Below are 24,818 nucleotides of genomic sequence, written 5' to 3' on the forward strand. Positions count from 1 at the left end.
ATCTTTGAATTTTCCATTGCATATTATTATATCTCCGCCTTCATTTGCAAAACTGGAACCAAAGAACTTCAGTGATAGGAACACTAGCAATGTTATTCAACTTTCAAAATGTCTTTAAGAGGAGCCTGTCTACAAAATACAGTACCCATTATTTAGTGAAGATACAAGAAGAAACGTAGACAATGATTCTAATCTTGCAGAAAGGAAATAGAGCTGAACCAATATAAATAAGTAAACAAAATCACAGAAGTTAATCAGTCCATGTGGTGAGGCCGTAAGAATCAGTAGATCTAGTCTCTCTCACAGAAGAGAGAGACCTTAAACCAGAGTTTGAGAAGTGAGTAATTTTTAATAGCTGTGGAAGGGAGAGAAAAGGCATAGAAGGACTGAAGACTCCAGCCCCGCTGGAAATCAAGGCATAAACTGAAGACGAATGAATGAGGAGGTTGGATAAATACACGAGAACACTTGGGATCTGAAATTAATTATTATCAGGTGAGTTAAATGTCATGGCTACAGAAGTATTCTCAAGTAGGGAGACTGTACAGTGATGATTACAAATATCAGCCTATATATATATGGTGAGGAGGGGAAAGAAAACCATCTTTTCATGAAACACCTAGTAACTCATCGTGACTTCAGAGTCCTAACTTCTACTTTTGACCCTGTGACTCTCAGGTCCATTTCAAATTGGATAAAAGAAAATTCAAAAATCATGCGTAATGCTAAATCTAAAATTCATCATCCAAGTTAATAAAAACTAAAATACAATTTATTTCATCTTAAAAATAAGGGATGAAAACTAGAGACAGGAAACCTTTGGAAAGCCAAATATAGTATATCTCTGAAAAGGCTAAATATTCCAGAGATCTGTAGATTTTTTTTTTTGATAATTTAGAAACAACAGTATGCCTATTTAACCAAAGCAAAGTGCCTCAGTACTTTTAATATGTAAAAATGGAGTTAGTTTAATATAGCAACATGTTCATCTGAATGTTTTATTAATTATGGCCTCACCACATGGATTAGCATTTGATTTCTTAAAATATCTTTTTTTTTTTTTTTTTTATCTTTTTTTTATTTTTTTATTTTTTATTTATTTATTCATTTTTTTTATTCTTTATTCATTTTAGAGAGGAGAGAGAGAGAGACAGAGAGAGACAGAGAGGAGAGAGAGATAGGGGGGAGGAGCTGGAAGCATCAACTCCCATATGTGCCTTGACCAGGCAAGCCCAGGGTTTCGAACCGGCGACCTCAGCATTTCCAGGTCGACGCTTTATCCACTGCGCCACCACAGGTCAGGCAGCATTTGATTTCTTAAGTGTTTCACTTCCATTAGCTTTATCTCCACTTGAATTAAAATCTGAGAGGGAAAAAAAAATCAGACCTTGCAAATAGGTGGAATTCTGTAAAGTTTTAATGGAGGTGATGGCAATAGAGATAAGCTGGTTGATTAAATCACAAATATAAAATACGTGGCCAGCCGCATTTGCAAGGAGAGTGCAATGTACAAACATACCTATTATGCTGACTTCAAAATGTACAGAGAATAGAGTAAATTCATAATCCCAGATTCTAAGAAATCAATGAGCAGATATTAACAAGGAACTGTATAGTTGCTTATGAAATGTCAAAGCTGAAAGGACTAATCCAAATTCCAATTAGAGAAGATGTTTGGGAATGCAATGATGTGCATAAATGTTTTCTCGGATCCCTCCTTTGCTAGTGCAGCATGACTGTATATGGTCACACTCTGCAATGATGCATCCACCTCAGGCTCTCAGATTCTGGGTGAGCTGCCCCACCTCCGAATTCTCTGGGGAACACTCTGAAATCAAGTAGTTGCAACACAAAGAGAAGCAAGACCCAGAAAGTTCAGTAGTCACGAAAGTAGTATCATTTACGTAAAGTTCGGGATAAGACTTATTCTAGTTGCTTCCTGAGCTTCTCTCTTGAGAGGAGAATAAAAAGAGAAAAACACGGGATGAAGATCTTTGGATATGCTCTAATGGAGAGAGACTATTAGCTTTACTTGTTTCATTGATACAACGACATGTTTCAACAAAGTACTGAGAGTTAAAAGGACAAGTTGCAGAACAAATTTGATCATTGAGTCTTCCCTCTTTGTCAATCTAGTTAAAATTATATTGTTTTCAATGATAATCTATTCACACATTCTATAACAATAGAGTTTTATTTATTGTTGGAAAGATGTTTGGAAAGTAAAGACAGCAATTGAATGATTTTTACTTTAACCTGTAACATTTTGTTTATAATATGTTACATAGAGATTTATTTTTCTTTATGCACATTTAAGAACCATTAACTAATTGATTATAATGTATTTTCTTTTTAAAAATTTTTTTTTACTTTTATTAATTTTTAGAGAGGAGAGAGAATGAGAGAGAGAGAGAGAGAGAGAAGGGGGAGGGAGGAGCAGGAAGCATCACCTCCCATATGTGCCTTGACCAGGCAAGCCCAGGGTTTTGAACTGGCAACCTCAGCATTCCAGGTTGACGCTTTATCCACTGCGCCACCACAGGTCAGGCTGTATTTTCATATTACATCAGTATATAGCTATAATAATAAAGGTTATTTCTCACTATCATCATAAAAAGTTTTATATGTTAAGTGAACAAGTAGTATAAAAAACTGAATGAACCGCGTATACAGGAAAAAAAATTCATTGTGAAGAAAGACTAGAAAAGAAAAGAAAAACGGTGACAGTCTATGCTTTGAGAGGTTGGGTTTTTTTCTATTTAGCAAAAGCTTTCTATGATGTTATATTGCTTTATAATAAAAAAAGTTCATATTAATCATGTTGATCTATAAGTGAATATTCAAATTAATCTTCTATTATGAGTTTATTTGCTAAAATAGAGCATATAAGTATACTTTTAATTAAATACAACATATCTACAGGACTACAAAAATAGCTGACTATTTTAATTCTAAAATTTCCTTGCATATTATACAGGGAGTAAATTCAAGAGGACAATTCACTTTAGTGGCATTTGTAATCTATCATTTATGGAAGCAGGTAAGAAAGTGAGACCTTACACTTTATGATAAATCTACTTGGACATTGCTAGGTTACTGTACCAACCACTGACATGGCTGATGACACTGCTGTCATCAAACTTATTATAAGGTCAAACAACATAAAACTGCATGTTAAATCCCACCCAAGTCACCACCCTATCTTCTAAACATCCATTTTTTGGCTGTGCATTACAATTTTGGGAGAGGTTACACTTGTAATATATAGATGCTTTGGGGTTCTTTATGAATGTATCAAATAATTTCCAAACTCATTTCTGTAGTACAGGACAAAATACACATACAGATGCCAATATAACCTTTAATCCTCCCTGAGGTTGTTGATTCGCAGCTAAAAGGTCTGATTTCTAGAATTAGATCAGACATGTCAAGGTCTGTTACAAAATCAGCGCTCACAGATTTATGTATTTTGGCAGCTTAGCAAAGAAATCCTCGATTTCAGTGAGATAAACAGAATCATTTTCAGAAAATCACTGCCAGACCTGAAGCTAATTTCCTTCAATTCTACAACATCTGTGAGCCTCATACGGGAGCCTGGGTTTTAATCAGCCCTGCAGCCTAACACGTCTCGTGATGCTTACAGAAAACAAACACCAAAACCCATTTCATGGGAAAACCACAGGATAGCATTAAAGAGTAATATGGGTTATAGGCTCCAGCATGCATCCTGTTTCATTGACAGCTAGCTGTTAACGTCTTCAAAGGCAATTAATTCAAAAACAGAAAGAGTGTTGGAGTCATAAAGAGAATCTTCTTTACTAAGGGTTCTTTAACAATTTTTTTAACTAATCTAAAAGATGGCCAGTGAAAGCACTATTATCCCAACACAGATCTCTCTCAATGGAAATCACATCTTGATTGGAAAGAAGTGCTGGCAGAGAACAAAATGCGAAGTGAATCTAGGACACAAGTGGGCGGCGGAAATACTGACTCTGAAATAGACATATCTTGCTGAGTTTTTAACTCTAGCTAGTTTTCAAGGGTCGCCTGCATTTATACTTCAAGCTAAAATAAATTGTCCTTCAGCAATGTTTAATCCCTTTAAAAATTTCTCATTACCATATGATTTCTCATTAAGCATAAAAGCTTAAGAAGTTAAAATAGTATCAACATTGTCCAAACAGCCTTTTATACTTCCACTGTCATAAAAATATTGGTGATAATAAACATGCACACCGCACAACCATACTCTTGCAAGGAACAAGAAGCAAGCATTTGGGCATAATGAATCCCAATAGAAACATATTATTCAAAGTGCTGCATAAATTTTATAATTGAATCGTATTTGCATTTTTCACATAATTGGCTAATAATATATATTCCAGGCATTCTTGTTAACTTGTCAAAAGAATTTTTAACAGTAGCAAATAAAGATCATAGGTTTCAGAAAAGATTTTAGGAGAAGCAAACGTAAACAAAATCAGAGTAATATTTTACTTTTGGTAATGCTGTTTGCGATACACTACTGATGGCAACTCAAAACTTAAAACAAGCCAGGAGCTGTCTCAGCATCATGTAGGCAGAGTCTCATTTAGCCTCCCAACAATCCTATGAAGTAAATGTGATCGCTACAATCTTACAGAGAAGGAAATAAGATTAGAGTAGAAAAATAATTTGCCCAATCTCAAAGAGTTACAAATGGGCTGAGAGGGAAGGTAAACCCATATCTTGAATTCCTAAATTTGTGGTTTTAATTTCTATGCCATATTGTCCCTGATGAATTCACAGAACTCAGAACCTTCTGCTGAGTGGGTTTGGGCAACTTAATAGTGGTTCACCAATTCAGGATGCATTTTACTAAACATTTGAGCTTGGATTTTTGTAATCGGCGATTTCTGTAATTCTGTTCCCTATAGGTATATCCTTCTTCCTCCTTCGCCACAGTGTAGGTGTTTTGAAATGATTTGCTCTTGGCCTTATTAACCATCTTCAGCCCTGGACTTTTCCCTAAGTGCCAGTTTTCCACTACAAACTGCCTGCCTGACATCCCCTCCTGGATGTTCAGCCCACACACAATATGTTGCTTACTGAATTTATCTTCTTCCTTCCAAATCCATCCTTTCTACTAGATTTTCTATTTCTGCCCCTTATTTTCATAATCACTTAAAAGGATAGAAACTAGTTTGAATTACCATTAGAGTAAGTGGCATTACTGTTCAGAAATATTTTATTCCCTTTTATTCTGTGGCTTACACATGTCTACCCCATTGACTCTTACTTCGGCCACCTGATGTGCTTTGGCCAATGGCGTGTAAGCAGACTTGACATAGGGTGCAGCTATAAAGGAGCACTGGACATTTCTGTCAGCTTCTGCCTTCTTCCTCTCTGTCTTAAGGAAAGAGATGTCAGACAGAGCCTATGCCTTAAGTCTGGGTCTAGGAATGGGAAAATACCAAGTAAAGTCAAGCCACAGCAGCCTACCCACAGTTGTGCATGCGTGGTTAATAAGAAAAAATTGTGTATTATCATAAGCCACTGATATTACAGGGTTTTCTTAATGACTGACAATATAGATTTTCATTTTAGTTTCACCTTAACATTAAACCCATTGCATTTTGTGTTTCGTTCTACATTTGTAAAGCATCGCCTATCCTTTTCTTTCTCTACTTTTACACCATCACTACCCTAATTCTGTTTACCATTATGTCATTACCCATCCCTCTGATGATTTCAATTCCTTAAACCTGTCTTTTTCTCTAGTTTCTGGTCTATTAAGGTGACTCTTCCTTAAATGAACTCTGATTATACCACTCCACTATTCAAACTTCATAAATGACTCTCCAAGGGAAAGAATGGGAAGGTCTCACAGAAGACTAGTAACCCATTTATCAAATAATGCTGCTAGGTCAGAAGAAGAATAAGAAATGGCCACCTTATTTAGCAACATGTACTTGACATCAACAAAAAATCATTGCTCACCTTAATAAAAAAGAATTATTCATTGCCTAAATCGGGTCGGATTTGGAAGAGTGCAATGGACTCAAGAAACAAAAGGAATACAGAAAATGGAAATATCATAAGATTTTTTTTTAATAAATCTTTTCAAGGGTTTTGGTGTAAAGAAGAACAGAGGAAGAGGGTAGTGACTCAAGGGCAATGTGAAATTTGTGGAAGAGGTGACTTTTGCTTTGTTTTGTATTATTTTGTTTATCATGAGAGAGAAATTTAAATATGTTGATATGCTAATGGGAATAAGCTGGGAAACAAACAAGCAAACAAAAATGATGATGCAGACAGCTTAGCAATAATGAAGCTATAACTTTGAACAGAGAGGAGGGCAAGATCCAGTGCTTATGTGAATGTTTGGCCTTGTGTTGTTTAAGAGCTCTCCTAGCCCAGTAGTAGGAGGGACATGTGCAAAAGTTATTCTGTGGGTATCAGAAGCCTGGGGTGAGGAGAGGCAGTTTATCAGGTAAACAAGGTGAAGGGTATTATTCAAGTGACAGGAGGTAATATATAAATATGTGAGCTATAAGTAGGGAGATACTTAGAGTGATGATAATTGTATTTAGACTGATTCCATATTTTCAGTAAGCATGATGAGAACCAGAATGGGAAGAAGAAACTAGAAATCTGAGGAGAAAAACATAGGTATAAACTACTTCTTAAGAAAATGAAAAGTAGCCTGAGCTGGTGGTGACGCAGTGGGTAGTGTTGGACTGGGATGTGGAGAACCCAGGTTCAAGACTCTGAGGTCTCCAGCTTGAGTGTGGGCTCATTTGGTTTGAGCAAGGCTCACCAGCTTAAGCCCAAGGTCGCTGGCTCAAGCAATTGGTCACTCATTCTGCTGTATCCCCCCCTGCCCCCTGGTCAAGGTACATATGAGAAAGCATTCAATGAACAACTAAGGTGCCACAATGAAGAATTGATGCTTTTCATCTCTCTACCTTCCTTTCTGTCTGTTCCTCTCTCTAACTCTCTCTGTCTCTGTCACAAAAAAGTAAAATAAAATAAGAAAGAAAAAGAAAAGAAAATGAAGAGTAGATTACCAGGGAAATTTGGAATTTCTGGGAACACTCAGAATCCACTTAAGATCATATTTATAAACTTACTATGAAATCAATTTTATGAATTTTGAAATTTTCTTGTCACTTTCTGCTGGGTAGGAACAGGGTAGATGAAACATTGAATTTAACTAAAGGTTGAAGTTTTGCTATTTAAATAATCAAAAGGAGAATGGGGCAGTGGCATAGAGGTGATATCTATATCCAAAAAATTTTTTTAAACTGATAATGGAATCTAACTTGTACAAATAAGAATATAAGGACTTAATGAAGGTATGGGATTCTTATTGAGTGAGAGGAGGGGAGGCAGAAACAGACTCCCTCATGCACCCCGACTGGGATCCACCCAGTAAGCACACTAGGGGGTGATGTTCTACCCTCTGGGGCTGTTGCTCTTCTTAGTGCCTGAGACAGAGACCATGGAGCCATCCTCAGCGTCTGGGGCCAACTAGCTCCAATCAAGCCATGGCTGAGGGAGGGGAAGAGAGAGAGAGAATTGAGAGAGGGGGAAAGGTGAAGCACATGGGCACTTCTCCTGTGTGCCTGACCAGAAATTGAACCCAGGACATCCACATACTGGGCTGACACTTTTAACACTGAGCCAACTGGCCAGGAAGAAGGTATGGGATTCTGACAAGTTTGGAATCAGTGGATTGAGGTCCTGGTAGAATTATATTATTCTTGAAGCTGGGATTAAAAAAGAAAAAGAGAAAACTAGACAAGTAGGAGTAGTTGTCAGAGAGCATGATACTTAAAATTGTTTCAATGGAAAGGGTACAGCTTGTACTAATGACAGGTTCTAGGATGTGACGGAAGCAGTGGAAGACTAGGTCACTGAGGATAAGGTGCCAAGGTCCTGAGAAGGTGGGCTATTGGAAAGCCTATATAGACGTCAATATCATAATGACGTTTTACAGGAACAATGTTAGAGAAAGTGATAAAAAAAAAAGTTAAAATATTGAAAAACTGAGGGAGTAAGGATTAAGGTTCTTGGAATGAGAACACCAAAGGAGTCTGGATTGATAGTAGGAGCTTCAAACCTGCCTGTTTTGGGGGAAGAGGAGGGTCGTAAACATGAGTTAGAGAAAGGAGGTCATTTACCCTACATCCAGGCTCAGCAGGAGGAGGGTCGTGGGGGAAGTACTCTGTGGGAATCGGAAGCCTGTGGTGGGCAGTTTATCAGGAAAACAAGGTGAAGGATGTTATCCAAGAGATGACCGATAGCAGCCATTGAGCCGACAGTGCATTTGAATTCTAGGATGCACAGTGAAAGGGTTCAGATACTCAGAAGGTATGGAAAATGGAGTTTCAAATCGGAGGATTCACAGAACTGCACAGCTGTGAGGGGATTGGATTAAGGGAAAACCTTTTAATTATCACAGTAAGTGGATGGCTTAAAGGTTTGACATATGTAACAACACAGTTTGTAAGTCAAATATCTTCTGTTAAAATATTAACAGTAGCACTATATTACACACTGCTTTTGTTTAATAATAGATCAACAGAAATCGCACCCAGCATGTCTAAAATAAAACACTGAAATAGTCAACATACAACGTGTTACCCTCAAATTAAAACTTACCAGAAATAGAGTTCACTGATCTGAAAGGACAGGTTTTTCTTAAAACTCATGCACATATATTTTCAAAACAGATCATTAATTTGGCAAAACAATTAAGGTGAAATAATTCATCAACCCATACATTTATATTGGAAAATGTGCAAATGCCAGTGAATAAGATAAATTAAAGAATCCCAGGAAAATTGGAAATTAACACTTTCACCCTTACATCATTTGGCATTTTAGAATGAAAAATCATCTCTGTGATGTGGTCATGGGCAGAAAGACAAGAGTTTGAGTTACAAAAGAAAAAGGACAGGTGGTTGTGGAGGCTCGCCACTGAGAACACATAACCCTCAGGAAGGAAGAATGATTTCCCAGGCCCTTCTCTGGAGGCTGGGAGAAGTATTATTTCTACATGAGGTAAACAGCAGAGTATCTCAGACAAGCCTCTGTCCCACTTCAAGATCTATCCCCATCAGGTTTCCCATGTGTGAATAGGTTTTAACAAAGAAAAGTAGCAAGAGACAAGGGAATCAAGTGATGATTGACAGTGAGCAAGAGATTGTCAGCAAGACAGACAGCTGATATGAACTGAGAGGAACATAAGCGACAGAGGATGCTTCCTCTATCCATCTCTTGCCATTCACAGGATCACAATCTCCATCCTGGTGTCCTCAAGTTGGGCTGAGTACCAAGGTCTGCATATGCACGAGGTCCCCATGAGCCCTAAAGAGCTGAACTAACAGGCTCATTAGCTGTACTTATCCATGGAGAATAATAAAAGGCATGAAAGTATCTGTTGACTGACCGATAGAGATTCTCTGAAGAAAAAACATTCCTGTGAATCAGAAACAACCTCATTTTCTCTAAGTATTTTATAATGATACATAGTTCATAACATATTAGAGATAGGTTATAACAATATAAATAACTGAATGTTTCATAGACACAGTAAACAAAGACTCATATAGCTTGATAGGTTTTTCTCCTAAAGAAAAAAAAAATCAAATTCTGCTTCAGTATTTCTTGACTAATTGTCTTTCCTCTTCATAACTGCCAGCTTATCACGTGGATACAATCTCTAAATGCACAGGACTCTATTTATGATGACTAAATTGCCTGTGGTTGACAGGATTTTGAATTAGCCTGTTTGTTATTATTGTGTGCACGTGCTCAGCTAAATAGAGTCGTAAGACAAACAAGTTTGAGATAATTAGATGGTGCCAATTTTACCTCCAGGATGCACTTGACTTTTATGATTAATTCTGCAGAGAAGATTACCAATACTATTGTATTCTGCAGAACAGAGCATCACAGTAGGAAAAAAATGTCCAGGTCCCCTACTGACCACCAGTGTCAATTTGAACACTATTATCTTACCATGAATCCACCTTGGAAAAACTCCAAGGTGGCCGCCGATCGAGTGTTACGGTCTATTTTAGATAGAAATTAAACACTAATGAGAAAAAGTAAAATCTAAAAGCCATAATCAATACTGATACCCACTGAGTTAAGGAGTTGCTGTCATTACAGTAACAATGGAATCAGGTTAAGAAAAGCCTCTCTTTAAAGAGTGGTGATTAAGTCTTTTGATCCAAAGAGAACACTTATGCTGGTGAAAATTTATTTTAATTGCATGTTCCAAGATAGAAAACATTTAAAAGTTAATTTAAGGCTCACTGTATATATCACACAGACAGCTTAATTTTACAGAAGGGTTCCTATTTATCTTTAGAGAATGAGAGGACGCCCGCTCTCCTCCTGCTGCCTGCCTGCTAAGGGAATGCTGTGCTCCGGTCCCTTTTCTATGGCCTTTGCACTTTATACCTCATCCCTCACCATGGGAACGCCTACTGTGGTACAGATACTCTAAAGTTAGCAACGCTTAACTGTGCCCTATCCCTGAACTGCCTTAGTCCGAAATGCCAGTCAGAGAAGCCCACCTGGATAGAGTTTGAGGTTCTATTTTTAACAAAATGGGGAAGCAGGAGCAGGAACATGTTTATAAGATATTAAAATACAAACAAAGACCATTTGGTGATATTTGGGTAAAACATTGATATTTGGGTAAATATGTTCACTCTCCATGCTTCAGTTGCCTCCTCTACAAAATGCAGGATACAGTACCTTGTTGGTGAGCATAAAGGACTTGTGACAGCATCACTCATATAGTTAAACAAAGGTAAGTCCCCTTCCCTTTCTCTACCGCCACATGTAGGACAAGGAGTAACTGTCATATATCCTGTATGGACACGACAGAAACTGCATTTGGTGGGCAGACCGAGTCACTTCTCCAGTGTTCACTTTGAAGAGGGTTTTATTCTAGAGGGAGCATCAGTGCGCTGGGGTATCTCGTTATCCTCTAATTAGAGAAGTTTCATGTTTGTTTTCTTAGTTGTAAAGAAGTGAGTGTTTTTAAAAATCAACATAACATTTTCTTCTGTGTAGATAAGGAAAAAGTAGAATTGTGATTGACATTGTATATAATTTTTTTTTTTAAGTGAGAGGAAGGGAGACTGACAGACAGATTCTCTAATGCGCCCTGACTGGGATTTACCCAGCAACCCCCCTCTGGGGCCGATGCTCGAATTAACCATCAACCAAGAGCTATCCTCAGTGCCTGCGGCCAATGCTCAGAGGAACTGAGCCACTGGCTGTGGGAGGGAAAGAGGGAGAGAAGGGGAAGAGGGAGGAAAGAAAAGCAGATGGTTGCTTCTCATGTGTGTCCTGACCGGGAATCAAATCCGGGATGTCTGCACACTGGACTGATGCACTATCCACTGAGCCAACCAGCCAGGGTATATATGATAATTTTTATATGTTATCTTATATATTCTTTACAATAGTCCTGTTAACGTAGATTTGGATGGATGAAGGAGATATCAAATGCTAAATATCAAACTATAAATACCAAAATATACTGCCTCCTTTTTCTGATATAAAATGCCATCAGTCATGAAAATAATGCATGGATCAATAGAAGGCTAATAAGATTTCAAAGAGATAGAATACCATGCTCTGTTATAAAGCCACTATCTTCCAAAATTGATGACTATGGACAAATTTTTCCAAGGACAGTTTCAGGCACATTAGCTACAAATCTAAGTCTTTATGTCTAAGAACCTCAGCCAATCTTTTCATTTAACAATAAATTTAAAAATAAATCCCCTTTAGAATTCCTGTGCTAACCCTTATCGCCCTGACTATAAGACTCAGTGGTACCTCGGCTCTGCATGCTGTGACAGCTCCAGCTATAAAAGGTAAGACACTCCCTAACCACAAGGCACACTCCCCGCTGGGGATTTCCAATGACAGTTTTATTTTAGACTCAAATCTATCTGCTGCTGGAACACAGAAGGGGGTGACTTTGTGTGAATCTTATTTTTGATATATTTGAGGAATCACAGAATTAAGGGTCTTAACCAGCAGAGTATTTGTTAGAAATATGATCAAAATTTATCATTTTCCTTATAATTTGATTTTTCTAAATATTGTGACCCATTCCTAAAATGTTAACTATTTAGATAATTGGTACTATTGTACATTTTCTTCTGAGTGTTTTTGTAGGGTTAAGGTGGCAAGTCTTCTGGGGTCTTCTTTCTCTTTCCTCAATTCAGGTCTCTTTGTCTAATATCATGCTGCAGGGTTGTACAAAGAGAAACTCTCTCTGGCTTTCAATTTAGAAGGACAGGAAGGGGAGATACAGCTCTCATACTTGTTATTTTTCTCCTAATAGCAATTGAGTTAGATGCGGCACAGAGAGAAAGAAAGAATTGTGGTTGCATTGTGTGCTACTCCCTTACCCCAGCCAAAATTCGAATGTCAGAGTTCTAACCCCTAGCACCTCAGAATGTGACCTTATTTGCAGATAGGGTCTTTACAGAGGTCATCAAGTTAAAGGGAAGTCATTAGGGTCTAGGCCCCAATCTACTATGACTGCTGTTCTTATAAAAGGGACAAATTTGGACACAGACACACACAAAGAAAAACGACGCGAAGACAGAGAGAACCGCCATCTGCACACCAAGGGGAGAGGCCCAGGACAGGTTGGGCCTCCCCTCACTGCCCTCAGAAGGAGTCAAACCTGGACGTACCTACATTTCCCACTCTGTTCTCCAGAACAGAGACCATACATCCCCATTTTTTAATCCACCCAATCTGTGATAGTTTGTTATGGCAGCTGTAGCCAACTACTACATAAAAGATATGTCAGGCCAAAGAACGGCCTAGAACAGAAGTCAGCAAACTATGGCCATGAACCAAATCTAAACTGTGGACCCTGTAGGCTAAGAATGTTCTTTACATTTTTACATAGTTGAAAAAAGTCTGTGGCAATTTTTTTTCTTTTGTTTTCTAAGCATGTACAATAATTTCTTGATTTTGTGTCTTACTCTATGAAGCCTAAAATATTTATTGTCTAAACCTTCCTGGAAAAACTTGCTGACCCCTGGCCTAGATAAGAATCAAGCTAGACTTATCAGGGTGGTCATTTCATAAGGTATGTGAATGTCTAATTACTATATAGTATACCTAAAGCTAATAAAATATTGTATATCAACTGTAACTGAGAAATAAAATTTTATAAAGTTCCAACTATACCATTTAATTATTGGAAGTCCAGCTAACTTCACTGATGTTTCATATTTTTATTCGTAGAATAAGGCTTTTTTAAAAACAACTTCTCAATTTCATGAAATTAGTACCACAAATTAAATAAAAATGTGAAATTAAAGAAATGTAAAAAAGTCTATCAATATATTTATAAATTATAAATACTACTCCAAATTTTAGAAGTCTATAGTTTCACTCTATAAATTTTCTACAACCAGAAATCAATTCTTTGTTGTTTTAAAGTCAATCAAGCATACTTAATGCACAATTTCTGAAGAACATTGCCATTGGATATCTTAGTAATATATTACACTATTTAAACTTCTGGTTTGAGTGTCTTGGTCAAAATATTTTTCTAAAGATCACCAGCTAGAATCAAGTCAAGATATTGTAAATTTTAAACTTATACAATACTATATATCAATTATATCTCAATTTTAAAAAGGGCAAGTAGCAATATTTAAATAGTATGGTTTTGAAAGACAGTGACACATAGTACATTCTCTTCCACAATGCCTTTGATTGTTAACACTTTATCTATTTGCTTCTTTTTCTACCTTAATTTTTTTTAAAATTTTTATGTTTAACTTACTGTGTTGACATGGTTTCAAGTGTCCTGGTTTCTTAAAAAAGCTTTTCAGAAAATAAACTTAAATACAGATTTATTGAGTACTAACAATGTATCAAGCTCTGTGCTAGATATTAAAAATATAAAGTCAAATAAGACATGGAAAAAAATAGTTTCAATATGACGTGAAGAACAGTATATATTAGAAGGACGCACATGATGAAATGGTATTTCAGGACAACAGTTGTGTATTTTGTGACAAGAGTTGTATTTAAAACGAGGGATACAGGAAGAAAAAGGACATAGTCAGTATCCTTGGATATTTCACAGGTTTCTGGGAGAGAGAGACACATAAAAAGAATCCTAAAATATTATATTTAATTATAAGACTGAAGTTCCCCTTCTGCACAGGAATAGACACTGAGCCTAAGGTTTTGAGGAAAGTTCACAGAGGATACAATACCTGAAATGAGTAAGAATTATAAAGGAAGACAGAATGGGTATTCCAGGTTCAGTAATGGAATTCCAGGTCTAAGAAAGGCATGAAACAGAGATATGGTGGGGAGGGGAGACAATAAATGGTTCAATATTTTCAAAGCACAAACTGTAAAGTCAGGCAAGGCAAGAGAAGAGATAGAGCTGTGAGCGAGAAGTCAGGATGCCCAGGTTTGGAACAGAAGAAGGGAGTGAGTTGGAAAAGGGTGCCTGGGTAATTGTATGGATGAAGTGCGCTAAGATGTAAGTAAAAACTGAGGCCATTTCGAGGCTTCTTTGGCCACAGTGATTGGTTCAAGAATTCCAATTCTAGTGACCGTAGGAACTGTGAAGAAACTTGCTTCTCCCACACCAGAATTGAATCTTAAATTATGTACAACTGAGAGTGAGTCGCAGTAGTGAGAGAAGGATCAGGCCTATCTATGCAAAATGCCACTGCCAGGCCAAGAATTAAAAGGGGACCTGATGCTGTTACATGCAGCCACATCTGAATTTAGAGATAGCAGGGTGAAATGCTCAGGCTCTCTGACTCCATCTTGTTCAAGCCCACTTTGTTCCAATGGCCTTCAGGCTTATAGCTTCTGTTTAGTCTTGCATATAGACATGCTAATCATTAGAGGATTAGGCTCCCAGTTTGAGAAGATAAGGGAAGTATGTATTGATACAATAATAATGATAGTTTATTAAAGATTTGCAGGAACCTCATGACTGGACTCACATCAACCAGCACCATCTTCCTCAGACCCCTGTTGGCACCCTGATGGCTGCAGCAGTCAATCATCTCTTGCCCCTCCCATTCCCCCTTCCCTTGACATAAAAGAAACCTGAATGCTGTACTTTGGTGGGATGGACTTGAGGATTAGGTCTCCCATCTTCTTGGTTGGTGCTTCCCTATCCATAAACCTTTTCTTATTCCAAGCTCTCATGCTTTGCATTTTGGCCTTCTGAAGCAGCCAGCACACAGACTTTGGACCAGTAACAATTATTACCTATGAACTTCTCAATGAATGCCTTTTTTTTTCCTAAAGCCAGTTTGGATATGATTTTCTGTCATTTACAATCAGCAGAGGTCTGATAGTCCAACCAGTTCATTCATTTTTGTAAGAACAAAAATGAGGCTAAGTTCCATAGCTTTCCAGAGTCACACAAACAAACATTGCTTAGCTGGTATCAGAAGCCAGGAATCCAAACTCCAAAACTCTTTCTAATAACCAAGAATGCTGAATTCTGTCTCCCAATACTATGTTTTTCCTATATGCATACTAGTTATAGTGACTAAGGACTTATGCTCAGTAAGCACATGCGGAAATATGGGGAAAACAGAGGGTAAATGATGTCCCTGATTAAATGGACTCACACCTGGTTGCCATGGTTCTAGAATCTACAAGGGGGCAAAGCTGGTAACCTCCATGTTTATTATGCAGACTTCACTTAATTCCTTCACTGTCAGCCCACTGCTATACCCTGTATCCAACACAGATTGCACTTCTTCCTCATCCCAGAGAATAACCTCCAGCCTTTGGCTAAGACTGAAAAGGGGTGGATGCCCAGTCATCCATGGGCTGGGTTGGGGAATCTCAGGGTCTGACTGCTTCTTAAAAGCCTTTTCCTTAAAAATCCAATTTCTCCTATTTTTACTTCCCATTCATCCCTACATCCCAAGGAAACCAATCCTAACATTCCCAAGCCTTTTGGGGATTCTATGGTTTAAACCTGAACTGCTTCTTGACTTCCCCCAGTGTGCTCAGTTTCAGCAGGGGGCTGCTACATCACCTCTCTACCTCTGTCTTGCCCACAGCCTTCTCTCTGTTGTTGCCCTCTGTACCCAGACCCTTGTGACTTTGTACGTTTAAAATAAAATCTCTTCACTTATATATTTGGAAAGCTTCAGTAGCTGTGGTGCTGATGTGATATTTTAATATTAAACTATTTCTGCTATAATATCAACTACACCCACATATTCTAAAAACGTAGTAGTTAACTGGAATATGAACAGCATTTCTATTGGTTTTTTACTATGATCAATCCACTCAAGGTGCTAGCTAATCAAATGGGCTTAGAAGTCAGGGAACAATCAAATTACTTAGTCTAAGCTGAACAGGATTTCAAAGAACATATATTATTGATGCCATTTTTAAAATCTACTTATTTTACTTCACCTGAGTTTAAATTCAGTTCTGAGAGTCACTAATGGTGTGACCTGGAGCAGGTGATTCAAACTCTTTGTGCTGCGAATGCTTCATTTGCAAAAAAGGTAATAACCATATCACATATACAGAAGGGTGTTAGAAGGACTTAGTTCAGGGGTCCCCAAACTAGGGCCCACGGGCCACATGTGGCCCCCTGAGGCCATTTATCTGGCCCCGCTACACTTCCGGAAGGGGCATCTTTCCATTAGTGGTCAGTGAGAGGAGCATAGTTCCCATTGAAATACTGGTTAGTTTATTGATTTATATTTACTTGTTCTTTATTTTAAATATTGTATTTGTTCCTGTTTTGTTTTTTTACTTTAAAATGAGATATGTGTAGTGTGCATAGGGATTTGTTCATAGCTTTATTTACAGTCTGGCCCTCCAATGGTCTGAGGGACAGTGAACTGGCCCTCTCTGTAAAAAGTTTGGGGACCCCTGACTTAGTTAATACATGTAAAATATTTAAGAGTCATTTCTTATTTTTCTCCTTTTCGTGTGTGTGTGTGTGTGTGTGTGTGTGTGTGTGTGTGCGTGTATTTTTCTGAAGTGAGAAGCAGGAAGGCAGAGAGACAGAATCCCACATGTGCCTGACTGGGATCCACCCAGAAAGCCCTCTAGTGGACAACGCTCTGCTCATCTGGGGCGTTGTTTCGTTGCAACCAGAGCCATTCTAGTGCCTGAGGCAGAGGCCACAGTGCTCAGGCCAACTTTGCTCCAATGGAGACTGGACTGCAGGAGGGGAAGAGAGAGATAAAGAGGAAGAAGAGGGGGAAAGGATGGAGAAGCAGATGGGCAGGAATCAAACCCAGGACTACCACATACTGGGCTAACGCTCTACCACTGAGCCAGCTGGCCAGGGCTATTCCTAACTTCTTGAGCTGAAGAATTACTAACTTTTTGGAAGCATTTCTCACTGATTTTCAGTCTTTTTAATTTTTTGCTGTTTTGTTTATTTATTTATTTATTCATTCATTTATTTTGTGCATGAGAGAGAGAGAAAAAGAGACAGACAGGAAAAGACAGACAGGAATGGAGAGAGATGAGAAGCATCAACTTGTAGTTACTTCACATTAGTTGTTCGTTGATTGATTTGTCATATGTGCCTTGACTGGGGGGCTCCAGCTGAGCCAGTGACCCCTTGCTCAAGCCAGAGACCTTAGGCTCAAGACAGCGACCTTTGGGTGCAAGACAGAGACCATAGGGTCGGTCTTGATCTTGCTCTCAAGTTGGCAACCCCACCCACACTCAAGCTGATGAACTTGTGCTCTAGTGACAACTTTGGGTTTTGAACCTGGGTTCTCAGCATTCCAGGCTGATGCTCATCCACTGCGCCACTACTTGGTCAGGCTGCTGTTTTATAAACATATACTAAAGGCTATACATTTTCTTCTAAGCATAATTTTTAGCCATATCACACAAATTTTAATACATAGTGTTCCTCTTGTTTAGTTCAAAATAATTTATAATTTCCATTGCGATTTGTTTTACCCAAATGGTATTTGGAAGTAATTTCCTAATTTCTCTTTCTCTTTTCTCTCTCTCCTCTCTCTTTCCTCTCTCTCCTTCTCTCTCTCTCTCTCTCTTTCTCTCTTTCTCTTATGGTTCTGTGAAGACCTTTACTGCACAGTTTCTTCCACAGCGGGAGACAGACGCCCACCCAACTGTGGGAGGGCATTGCTTGGGCCTGCCCACAATGCAGGGAACTGAGCTCTGGGCAGATACCATCATGGCCTGCACATCACTGAGTAGAGCAGCTTCTGTATCAAGTTCACGAGGGCTAGCAGTATATGGTGGCGGCAGTAGTGCTTCAGGCCCCGTGCGTCCAGGGTGTCCTCTCGGTGTACTCAGCCTGCACCAGCCTCGGGGAGACCTCCCAGTGTTGCCCACCATCTTGCCGCAGGTGAAGCGGCAACAGGGATGATCATGGTGACAGCAGTTCAGCGGCTGTGCTTCTGGGTCTCGACCTGTTTACTAATTTCTAAACATGCAGTGATTATCTTTTTTGGTTACTGACTTCTAGCTTAATTCCACTGCAGTAAAATAACATAGTTTCTTTTACTGGATTTAAGTTCTTTGAAATTCCTTGGGACTTGACAGGAATGTGAATTCTGCTGTTCTTGACTCTGGTGTTCTATGTCCATAAGAGCAAGGTTGGTATTGTGAGTCAAAATCTCCTACACCTTCTTTGATTATTTTGTCTTCTTGTTCTATTAGTGACTAAAAGAAGTATATTATAATCTCCCAAAATAAAAGAAATATGTCTGACACTAATGAGGAAACTATTATTATAATCACTTTATTTTTATGTAGTAAACATTTGAACTGTCAAATGGACATGGCTTGTCCAAACTGTCCGGATCAGAATAGAATACACTATTATAGAAACAAATGGTAAAACTTGTAATCTCTAAGATATGAAGCACCTCTTGATAGTACGTTTGAAGAAGTACAATTTCAGTCAGCTGTTTTTACCATTTATTTGACAGCAGGAAAACCAGGCTGACAAGGTATTTTAGAATCACGACAAATTCATGAACCCTAACAGTTTATAAAACCCTAAATATATACTAAAACAAAAAAAAAAATTAAAATTAAAAATAAATACATAAGCCCTGGCCAGTTGGCTCAGTAGTAGAGCATTGGCCTGGCATGTGGATGTCTCAAATTTTTTTTTTATAAATAAATTCTTATTTTAATAGGGTGACATCAATAAATCAGGGTACATACATTCAAAGAAAACATTTCCAGGTTATCTTGTCATTTAGATAAATAAATTTTTATTTTAATAGGGGATGTCTCAAATTTTATTCCCGGTCAGGGCACACAGGAGAAGCTCCCATCTGCTTCTCCACCCCTCCCCCTCTCCCTTCTCTCTATCTCTTTCTTCCCCTCTCGCAGCCAAGGTTCCATTGGAGCAAGTTGGCCCAGGCGCTGAGGATGGCTCCATGGCCTCCACCTCAGGCACTAGAATGGCTCCGGTTGAAATGGGGCAATGGCCCCAGATAGGCAGAGCATCGCCTCCTGGTGGGCATGCTAGGTGGATCCCGGTATACAGCAGTTTGTCTTTTTGCCTCCCTGCTTCTCACTTAAGAAAATTAAGTAAATAAATGAATAAATAAGTGATAAATTAATCTTAGGGAATGAGATTAACTTGGACAATTTTAATTTCAAAGATGCATATGTTTATATACATATATATAGACAAATATGCACATGAATAGAAGTCAGGTATCCTCTTTTATTAAGTTCAAATACCTGGATTATTTTAAAGAAAAAATACACAGATACAGACATATAACCAGATTAGAAAAATTCTGTTAATGACTTTGCCAATAAAATCAGAAATTTGATAATTTCTTAAGTTTAATGGTTGAGTAAACAACTTCCTTATATATTATTTATTCCATATGGTTATTCTAAATTATGAATTTACTTTAAATTCATAATTTAAAATACTTCATACTGTGTGGTAGTGTTCATTGTTGAAGTTAAGTGAAGAATGCAGGGTAATGAAATCCAAACTGTGTAAACAGAGCGGGCTAGCAAACCCAGGGAGAAAAACATCCAAGTAATATATTCTTGGTTGTTTTGTGGATGGAAGATTCATAGATTGTTTTTGATTCTTCTTTATACTTTTATTTATTTTGTGAATTTTCTTCAATAATCATGAAAAAGCTTTACAATACAAGATAACTATTTAATTCAGAAATTAGCACTCATTTGTAATAAATGCACTTTCATTTGCAACTTCTCTGAAAAAGACATGTGGAACCTCTGTTAATGCTTTAAAAACCCAGCTCACGCAAATAATTTTAACCATTTCAAACACAAATTAAGTCAAGCAAGAGAAAAGAATATAAATGGAACACATCTAACTCTAATAAATAAGTCTGTCACCCACTCTATATGGGCGTAATGAAGATGCAGAATTTCTCAGCAGTCAGCTGGAAGTCCTCAATTTAATCATCTCAAGTTGAATGTTTCACCCCATTAGTTAGCCTATTAACAAAAGAATTCACCCTTAGTACTTGCAGGGGAAAAAATATAACTGTTTCATGTCTAGATATAACTTCTTAAATCAAATTAAACAATTGAATTAGCTGACAATCTCTCCTGTTTTATTGCTCTTTGTGGGAAAAAGAAAAATCATATAATATAAAAGCCCAAAATTACTTTTCCCTTCATATAAGTACTCTTTTAATATTTTTCTGTATATATGCAGAACATATTTTCCCCTTTCCATTTTTCTGTAATTTTCTTGAGCCTATAAGAAATAGATATTTTCAACAAAGAGATTTCACATTGTGATTATACATACACCCCCCACACACACACACACACATCTATATCAACAAATTACTGCTAAATTGCTTTACTGATATTAACAACTTAATCAGCCTTTTAGAAGCTCTAATTCATGTGAAAATATTGTTCTGGTAATTGTATTTTTAGATTTATTGACAATCTGCAGCAGGACCAGAATATGATTACATACTGTAAGATCACAATTATCAGCATTTATGAAGGTAAATAAAAAAAATCTACTCATATTTTACAGGTACGTGTAGATCAAAATGAAAACATAAAATAATTTTTAAAATCAGAAAATGGCATCTAGCATTATAAAAGCCTTTTTCTACATTAATAAATTTATAAATAATGGGAAGAGCACAGGCATTGAATTCAAACCCTGCCATTTGTTAACAGAGAGTCTATAAGCAAACTACTTGATCTAAGAACTCTTTGTCTCACAAAATGGCAGTAATAACACCCACTTCATAAGGCTGTTTTAAAGATAAAATAATGTATTTAAATAATATAGCATGTTGGTTACACATCCTCTAGGCCCTCAATATTGATAGTGACTATGCTTGCATTTATTATAGCAAACTAGACTCCTCTTCCTCATTATCATCATCACCATTTTCATAAGTTTCATTAGTAAGTTGTTTTAGAAGGAGATAAGGTAAAATACTACATAAATAAGAGTACTGAAGGCATCACCCCTAATGGAAGATTAATCCTAAACTGATAATGTTTAGTTCTGGTCAAGTTTATTGTCAGGAGCTGTCTTAAAAAGAAGTGCTTGGCCCTGGCCGGTTAGCTCAGTGGTAGAGCATCACCCTGGCATGCGGGAGTCCCGGGTTCGATTCCCGACCAGGGCACACAGGAGAAGCGCCCATCTGCTTCTCCACCCCTCCCCCTTCTCCTTCCTCTCTCTCTCTCTTTCTTCCCCTCCCGCAGCCGAGGCCCCATTGGAGCAAAGTTTGCCCGGGCGCTGAGGATGGCTCTGTGGCCTCTGCCTCAGGCGCTAGAATGGCTCTGATTGTGGCAGAGCCATGCTCCAGATGGGCAGAGCATCGCCCTCTGGTGGGCATGCCGGGTGCATCCCGGTCCGGCGCATGCAGGAGTCTGTCTGACTGCCTCCCCGTTTCCAACTTCAGAAAAATACAAAAAAAAAAGTGCTTAATTATGAGTTACTTATATGTATGTTTTGAAAGATATTAAAAGATATCCCAACCAAAAATATCTACAACTTGTGCTACTTAAACTATACAAGTATCTTTTGAGTCTCAATTTTGTTAGATTTCAATAATACTTATTCTAATGTCTTTTTAATTAAGACCTTTGAGGAGAGGGTCTATGGGACTAAGCATAGTGCTCGATAGAAACTAGGTTCTCAATATATATATGTACACTGTGAATTAATTCTATGAGAGGTATTACTTTAAAGTATTGGAAGTGAATGAGATTATTTACAATGAGGTCACTTAGTTCAGAGATTTGGGACAAGCTGAGCCTCAGTTCACAAGCCTGTGTGGGCGAGCAGGTGCCAGGCGGAGGTGAGAGGGCAAATCACACATTTTCTCCTTCCCCAGGGTTTGGCACTGGCAGCCTCTCTACTCAGAGAAATGAGGGAGAAAAAATGTAGGCCATTTGATTATGAAATGAAATAATTATATTTACTTTATTTCCATCTCAGCCTAATAATCTTTTCAGTGTTTGCTTTTAATTACTACGGGAAGCCAGTACACTAATGAAGGAAATACTTAAGATGTGGGAGTATGCTGATTCTGTGATTATGCTGGAACAGATCAGCTCAGAATAGACTGAATTACTGGCAGTGTACACAGACAAGCATCCTGAACCTGAACCCTAGAGATACTGACTTGGTGACAAGCATCCTGAACCTGAACCCTAGAGATACTGACTTGGTGACAAGCATCCTGAACCTGAACCCTAGAGATACTGACTTGGTGGCTTCAGAGAATCACTGTTGCCTTCCCTTCTCCTATTTGAGGAAGTCATGGAAATATCAAAGGTCTTCCTCCTTTAGAACTGAATCCCCACCTGATTTTATAAGACTTTGTCATGACTCCCTTTGTGGACCTAGTTAAATTTTCTTCACATTGATAACAACTATAGATTTAGGGTTAAGGGATCCATTAGGTCTTTTTGTTTTCTGAATTCCAATATCTACCTAAAAGCAGAGCATCCTGAAAGAATTCTACTGTCACATATCCCTTCCCTGCAAATTTTCCAACCAGAGAAGATTACCTCCTTTCACCAGAGACAAGAAGTAGGGATAAGAAATCACCTAAACAGCCATTGTCACAAAACTGCCCCATGTCCGGGCTCTCCTCCTAGGGGTCCATTTATCTTTTCAAGAAGTCATCTGTTTTCCCATGAGTGCCCTTCTCCCACTATCCTTCACCTGTTCAGATGAGCCCCAAATTCTAACCACCTCCTTGAGTCACATTTTCTGTGAACAACAAAACTCGTACATGAATAAAAAAATCTGTCTTTTCTCTTGATAATCTGTCTTTTGTCAGTGAAATTTGCACACCCCGAAACACTAAGCCAAAGAGAGTAGAGGAAAAGCTTCTCTCCCCCACCCCATCAAGGGATTCAGTATGAGTAGATATTTGGAACTAGGCTTCCCTTAATATATTAAGAGTAGTAATGACTGATACGTCTGTAAACTGAGAGGCATACAAAATCATGACAGTTCCTTAGGCCTTTTGCAAAGTCCTTCCTCAACTGTGATTTCAGCATCTGGATTGCAGCATCACAAACCAAACCAATCTGTCAGTTACTACAATACAAAAATAATACCTTCTATGATGTATTATATTTTTAAAAAGTCATAATTAAACATGCAAAAAGCAATTGAAATATGAATAGTAAAACTGATCAGTTTATAATTAAAATAAACTATCACTATACTTGAGAATATAATTTAGATAACAATATAATAGATGATCCAGAATAGACCTAAAAAAAGGCATCTTTGTTACTACATTTTGTCTAATTCTGTTCATACTCAGTAAAGGATTTGGTATCTGGAGCTTTGTCTTCCTTCCCTTTAAGACTCATTCTGTCATTATATTGATGTAGTGACCACCTAGGTACATCTACATAACCAAATCCTGACTCCTATGACCATTCTAGTTAAGCAATTCAGGCTGTGGTTTGTACCTTGCTTAATCATCCAGGAGACTTCTAACTTGCAAATGTTAAACTTCATATTACTCTTTTCTGAAAAATTTTTGGCACAAATCTTCTTCACTTACCTGCCTTTGTCTATGAAATCTGACATTGTTGCCTATTCCCTTTTTTCTCCCATCTCAAAGTTATCAGTTAACACGATTTGAGCCTCAGCATCATGAGAAAGCTGATTTCTTTGTCTCTCCAATGGCTGCTCTTCTTTTATCTACTTTTTAAATGTCAAGAGTTTGTTCTCAGGGCTTGTTTTCTCCCCCTATATTACCGATGCAAATGCGTGCTTAGCCTGTATAGTGTGGATTCATGCAGCGGTTACAGAATTAGTTAGTTACCACCAGAACAGTAGTTGAGGCTACCTCTACTAAGGGATACTGTGATTGGGAAATGCACCTTAGATTTGTCCTGCCTTGTCCTAAAAGCTTGGACATGCATTCAGATAGTTTTGCACCTGGGCCAGCTTCTCCTCACTGGTGCACTATCACTCTGTACAGCAGGTATCAGCACCAGGCTACTCCATGGGCAACTTTATGGGACCTAGGAAATTTACAAGACCATCCACATGAATGTTCACTGTGTCTTAACTGTATACGGGCTCCACTGTGATTTCCTAGATTATTTTCCATTGAAGAAATTCATATGTATAACTATCCATTGAGCTCCTAGTTCCATAAGAAAGTTAGCAATATTTTAAAATTTGCATATTTCTCAGAAAAGCCCATATTCTTTTTTTTTTTTGCATTTTTCTGAAGCTGGAAACAGGGAGAGACAGTCAGACAGACTCCTGCATGCGCCCGACCGGGATCCACCCGGCACGCCCA

General features: G+C 38.0%; 1 protein-coding gene across 4 annotated transcripts in view; it reads right to left on the minus strand.

The window, feature by feature from the left end:
* NAV3 (neuron navigator 3) overlaps positions 1–24,818 on the minus strand; it is a 296,173-nt gene that overhangs the window by 136,106 nt on the left and 135,249 nt on the right. The window lies entirely within an intron of this gene.

Source organism: Saccopteryx bilineata, chromosome 2, assembly GCF_036850765.1.
Source record: "Saccopteryx bilineata isolate mSacBil1 chromosome 2, mSacBil1_pri_phased_curated, whole genome shotgun sequence".
NCBI classification, from domain to species: Eukaryota; Metazoa; Chordata; class Mammalia; order Chiroptera; family Emballonuridae; genus Saccopteryx; species Saccopteryx bilineata.